Source organism: Cryptomeria japonica, chromosome 10, assembly GCF_030272615.1.
Source record: "Cryptomeria japonica chromosome 10, Sugi_1.0, whole genome shotgun sequence".
NCBI lineage: Eukaryota > Viridiplantae > Streptophyta > Pinopsida > Cupressales > Cupressaceae > Cryptomeria > Cryptomeria japonica.
This window is the reverse complement of record NC_081414.1, coordinates 790744100-790750996: the sequence shown is the minus strand read 5'-3', so window position 1 is coordinate 790750996 and position 6897 is coordinate 790744100.

The window sequence follows — 6897 nt, the reverse complement described above, 5'->3', positions numbered from 1 at the left end:
GAGGCACTGTGCCGCATTTTCTAGGATGATACAGTTTGTGGGTATGAGATCCCCTGGCAGGAGTTTTTGGATCTGGACTATGCACCACTGCCATCCGTACTAGCAGGTTTCATTGGGGGATTCCTTTGTCCTGATTGCAGGTCAAAGGGATTGTCGGTGGGATGGGGGTTAGTTTTGGAGGAGATGGTCACACAGGGCCAGAGGTTTGCATGGGGGTCAGCGATGTTGGCTCATCTTTACAGGAGTCTTCATGAGGGAGTATACCTTGTTTACGACAGTTTGTCAGCTGGCGTGACGTTGTTACAGGTATGGTGTTGGGAGCACATTCTAGCAGTGAGGCAATTAGCAGATAGGGACAGGCCCGTAGGTGTAGCATATTCCTACGGATATAGAGGTCTAGTTGTCTAGCGTAAGCTGGGCAAACTAGAGCATCGGAGGAGGGTTTTTGACGATATTGATACGGTCACCTAGCGAGCGTATACAGGCTGTGAGGTATGGGCAGAGGATGGGCTGGAGATGCCCTTTGTATTTATGATGAGGTACCTAATTGGGAGGACCCCGTACGTTATAGAGAGATTCCTGGTGACCCGAGTTTTGAGACAGTTCGGGCGGCAGCAGGGCATTCCACAGGGAGCGTGTCTTTATGCACGGTGGCAGCAGGATATAGCAGATTGGGGGCCGACTATTGATAGTGCGGTGGTGATAAAGGAGTTTACAGGTTTGGCTGGGTAGATATGGGACTATGCCCTAGAGATCCAGGATGCGGGCATGACAGATGAGTTCGCTCGTTTGTTTGCTGCGCGAGCGGTGGCTAGGATCTCTGACCCGGAGGAGATGAGGCCAGCGTTTGATTCAAATGAGGAGGAGGGAGACGAGGGAGATGATGGAGATGATGGGGATGATGGAGGAGGAGGAGGTAGAGGAGCTAGAGGGAGGCGGGGAGGTATAGTGAGGAGAGGAGATAGAGGAGTAGATAGAGCGGTGAGACAAGGGAGGATAGACAGGGGGAGAGGCGGATTGGCTATCGGAGCCGGTGGAGAGGGGAGAGTGGGGGAGGCGTTAGCTGTAGTGGGTGGTGAGGATGAGCCTAGTTGACTAGTTCAGAGGAGGAGGACAGATGTGCTCCCACCTCCAGTACCGAGGACAGGCCGAGTGGGTGGGGTTCCTCCAGCACAGGTACCGCTACGGGTTCGAGTCCCAGGACATATGGAGGATGCCCAGATGCAGACCTTACAGATTACTGTGCAGCAGCTGCAGGCACAGATTTTGACCTATCAGTGACAAATTTCTCAGTTGACTATTGAGAGAGATACTGAGATTGAGTGGTGGGGACGAGTGGAGGAGGTGGTGGCTAGTATGCAGAGAGCAGCGGTGGGTGGTCCCATGAGAGACACCCTGAGAGAGCTGGCGCTGAGGGCACAGGAGGCAGAGTATTATAGGCGGCATTATGAGGCAGTCGTACCCAGGGACCGACGAGTACAAAGTTTTGCTCAGTCGAGATCCAGTCGATCTCGAGCTACTGGGTCACGGTCTGAGAGCCGAGGGGTGACGGGGCCACTGAGACAGGACCCTCCTGGAGATCCAGGGGCAGGTGCATCTGGAGTGAGACCATCGTCATCAGGAGATAGTCATACTTGAGAGACATGGTCTCTGTTGTATTTTTGAGCATTGTATTTATTGTACTGGACACAGTTTTGACACATTTTGTACATTTGGATAATTTTAGATATATATATATATATATATATATATATATATATATATATATATATATATATATATATATATATATATATATATATATATATAAATGGCACCATTTTTGAGCATGTGATGTGTATATGGATGCATGTTATGTGAGCTACTTCTTTTCTTTATGATTATGTAATGTTTATATAAATGATACAATGTGTGATGCAGGATGTATGCTTTTATATGCTGTGAGATGTATCTTGAAAAGGAGATGTATGTTGCGATATGCAACTAACTGTAATATGATATGATGTAAAATGATGTAATAATGATGTAAAATGATATGTAATGAATGATGTAAGAATGATATGCAACTAATTGTAAAATGATATGCAACTAATTGTTTTTGGAGCATCCCTCATTTTGTATTTGCCATCCGATATAACCATTCGTTTGCTTTCTTTGTAAATATCATCACTGAGCATTGATTTTTTTAGGATATGTTTGAAAATTTATACAAGCATAATGGTATAATTGAACCATAATGATCTGAGTAAAATTTACATGATATTTGATTTTGCAAGATAGCACAAGCATCAAGGTATAATTGAACCAGGACGACCTGAGTGCGTATTGCGTAAACAGACAAGATTAGATCATTTATATGCGTGAAATGGAATCAGGCCTTCAATGATATGTGATGTATCACGTCTTGAAGCACATATTCACACAGTATAAGTGATCGCCTCCCAGACAGAAGAATAATAAAAATATTGGAGTTTCTCCATGATCTCTAGCTGTGAAGCATTGTAGTGAGAAAAAGGAAGAAGATCTAATAAGTCAAAAAGTTCAAAATGCAAAACTAGTTAAGATTTTATGCTATAATGCAACATTTAGTTCTTCAGAAAAATCATTCATCTGTGATATTTGTGTGAATTGTTTTTGTTTTGGTTGTTGCGATGAAGCGTAGTGTTGTTTGTTGGATGTCATGCTTCTGATTTTCGCGTTTTTTTTTTTTGTGATGTTTGGAATTTTTGCAAGTTGTTGAACCAATTAATGCCCCAAGCTGAGTGTGCCTCTTGATGTGAATATGTATAGTGATTTCCAAGCCATGGTGGAATGCGGTAAGAGGATAGATACAGATGGATAACCTAGGATAGTGACTACGCTAAGTAGGTCCTGGATGAATATATGCTAAGTGTTGGGCGATGGCCAATAGTGTTTTGATGGATAAAATGGCATGGATATAGATAAAGGAGCCGTTCTTTCACAAGGGCGCCTGTTTGCCAAGTTTTCACCATTTGTTTTTATTGTACTTTGTATTTTTGTTTTTTTCTGGATTTTTAATTTTTTTGTGATTGTGTTTGGCTTTTTCCGTGCACTAGACTACTTTAAGTATAGTACTTCTTTAGATGAATGCTATTAGTTGGGTCATCGAGCACATCTCCTTCAGAATTTGTTAACTGATAAGCACCTGATCCATAGACTGATATGATGACATAGGGACCCAACCAGTTAGGTTCAAATTTCCCTTTCTTTTCTCTATCTTGTTGATTTCTTGGATTTTCTTTGAGGACTAGATCACCAACCTTGAAGTGGCGGGGAATGACCTTGTGATTGTAGCTTCGGCACATGCATTGCTGATATGCTTTGAGATGAGTGTAAGCATGTTGGCATCTTTCATCTAATAGTTCAAGTTCTTGTAGTCGGTGAACTCTATACTCTTCATCCGGGATTAAGCCTTTCAAAGAGACTCTGAGAGATGGAATTTCTACCTCCAAGGGTAAAATGGCCTCTGATCCATATACCAATGAGTATGGTGTTGCTCCTGTAGGTGTGCGGATGCTGGTCCTGTATGCCCAAAGTGTTGGATTGAGTTGTACGTGCCAATCTTTGCCTGCATCATTCACTGTTTTCTTGAGGATTTTTAAGATTGTCTTGTTAGATGCTTCTGCTTGACCATTGCCTTGTGGGTAGTATGGTGTAGAAAACCGATGTTGGATTTTGAATTTTTTGCATAGTTCCTGTACATCTTGGTTTTTGAATGGTCGTCCATTATCTGTGACGATTGAACTTGGAATACCATATCTGCAGATCAGATAATTTAGAATAAAAGAGACAATTTGTTTCCTGGTTATTGTGGTCATGGGAACTGCTTCTATCCATTTGGTAAAGTATTCTGTTGCAGTTATAATGAACTTGTGTCCATTTGAAGATGAAGGATGAATTTTGCCAACTAGGTCCAGTCCCCACTGACAAAAGGGCTAGGACGTTGTAAATGGCTGCAGTTCCTATGCTGGTGCATGTATCAGATTGCCATGGATCTAGCATTTAGGACATTTCTTGGCGAAATGATATGAGTCCTTCTCCATTATAGGCCAGTAGTATCCCATTCGTAGAAGCTTTTTAGCAAGAGTAGTGCCACTGGAATGTGTACCACAAATACCTTCGTGAAACTCGTGTAAAGCAGAATCAGAATCATTACGATCAAGGCAACGAAGAAGAGTACCATTGAGACCTCGACGATATAAAGTATCAGCGGTAAGGGTGTAACGGGCGGCTTGTCGAATAAAGTTACGTTTTTGGTTACGGGATTGGTCGATGGGTAAGATATTATGCTTGAGGTAGGCATATATTGGTCCATATAACAGAGAATTTGAACCAGTCAAGGCATAGATAACATGGGATTCAGAGTGGTCATAGGTGGGAGAGAACAGTTGCTCTACCAGGAACTCGTAATGACTCTGTTGCTCTGGAATTTGTAGTAGTGAAGTGATAGTAGCCATTGCATCGGCTACTTTGTTGTTCAACCTTGGTATTTGTTCGAAGGTGATGTGCACAAAATATTGTTTGAAGTCATCCACCATTCGCTTGTAGGGTAGTAGTTTGTCATCCTTTGTTTGATAGTTGTTGTTGATTTGATTGATGACCAGTTGTGAGTCTCCATAGACTTTTAACTCTGTGATTTTCCATTCGACAACCATTTTGATGCCTATAACTAATGCCTCATATTCTGCCACATTATTCGTGCATGGAAACATAAGTCTATATGATCTTGGCATAGTGTGTCCTTCAGGAGTGATGAATAGAATGCCGACCCCTGAACCATGTTGTGTATAGGATCCATCAAAGTATAGGGTCCATTGTTTGGAAGAAAGAGCAAGAATGTCCCTGTCTGGAAATTCAATTTCCATGGTTTGTTTTCCTGGTAGCGGTGCTTCAGCCAGTTGATCTGCAATTGCTTGTCCTTTGATGGCTCGTCTTTCAGTGTACTGGATGTCAAATTCACTGAGAATGATGACCCATTTAGCCAATCGACCTGTGAGAGCTGCTTTGCTGAGTAGATACTTGAGAGGATCAATTTTTGCCACTAGCTTTATAGTGTGTGCTAGCATATAATGTCAGAACTTCTGAGATGCAAAAACCACTATTAGGCAAGCCTTTTCAATGAATGTATAGTTGAGCTCATAGCCATTCAATGTCCTACTGATATAATAAATAGCTCGTTCCTTTCCTTGTTGATTTTCTTGTGCCAATAGTGCCCCTAGTGATATATTTGTTGTTGAGATATATAAAATAAGAGGCTTTCCGGCGACTGGTGGTACCAAAACTGGTGGATTCATTAGGTACTGTTTGATTTGGTAAAAAGATTCTGCACACTTAGTCTCCCATCTGAACGGTACATTTTTGTGTAGCAAATAGTTAAATGGCAGACTTTTATCTACTAATTGAGTGATAAATTGCCTGATTGATTGAAGTCGTCCCTGTAGAGATCTGAGTTGACTGATATTCTGTGGTGGGGGCATGTCCATAATAGCTTGTAACTTTGTTGGATCAACTTCAATACCCTTAGCTGAGACTATGTAGCCCAGTAACTTGCCTGATGTAACCCTGAAGACACACTTCTTAGGGTTGAGCCGGACTTGAAATTTCTGCAATCGATCAAAAATCTTTGTTAGGATGCCAAGATGTTCGGCTCTAGTCAAGGATTTAGCTAGTAAATCATCCACATAGTCTTCCATAAATGTGTGCATCATATCATGAAATATTGTTGTCATTGCTCTTTGATAAGTGGTTCCTGCATTCTTTAAGCCAAAAGGCATAACATTCCAACAATACATTCCCCAAGGACAGGTGAATGCTATTTTGTCTTGATCTTCAGGAGCTATTTTGATTTGATTATAGCCTGAGAAATTGTCCACTAATGAGAGCATCGCATGGCCTGCTGTGAGATCTACAATTATATCGATACTTGGCAAAGGAAAGTCATCTTTTGGACAAGTTTTGTTGACGTCTCTGAAGTCAGTGCATATTTTGATACTACCATCTGGTTTTGACACTGGAACGATGTTGGAAATCCATTCTGCATAGTCAATGGGTCGGATGAATCCGACGTCTAATAATTTCTTCAGTTCAGTTTTGACCATGAGTGCCACCTGTGGATTCATCTTGCGCAACTTTTGCTTGACTGGTTTGACTCCTGTAGAAATGGACAAGTGATGCATGATTAAGTGTGGATCTACTCCAGGCATATCAACATATGACCAAGCAAAGTTGATTTGCTGTCCTTTAAAGAAGATGATGAATGCCAATCTTTCCTCCTCTATCAGAGATTCTGCAAGGTGTATGTTTCTGGCTGCTTCTCTGGTACCAATGTTGATTGATTGAGTGGGCTCAATCAAAATGGGTGATCGCTCATGAAAGTGTTCAGGAAGAGTGTCAAGTCTCCCATCGTTAGGTGCCTTAAAAAGGTTTTCACCCTCAGATGCATCTTTTATTTTTACCTTTTTATGATCTAGAGGTGCCATTGATTGGTTTTCAGCATTAGATCCTTTATTTGATGTATTTTTGCGATTGAGAGACTTGGCACTCCCTGATTGACAGACATCGTTATTTTGTTCACTGGTAGAGCCTGTTTCGGGATTTACGGTACATAGGTAATGGATAATAGATTCATCATCTGGGAAAATTGGTATATCATGGGTTTCAGGTTCATTCCAGTCGATGAGATCAGGGAAGACAAGTGGTAAGGAATCGTTGGGCGGATCAAGTTCGGCTACTGTAAGTGTTAGGATAGAGTTTTCATCGTGCTGGGTTTTGGTTTTAAAGAAGTCCAGGGTTTCATTGAGGTCTTCGATGGTATCCTCTTCCACATAGACTTGTTCGTAATATTTTTGTTTGCTTTCCTGAGCGTCATAGATATGT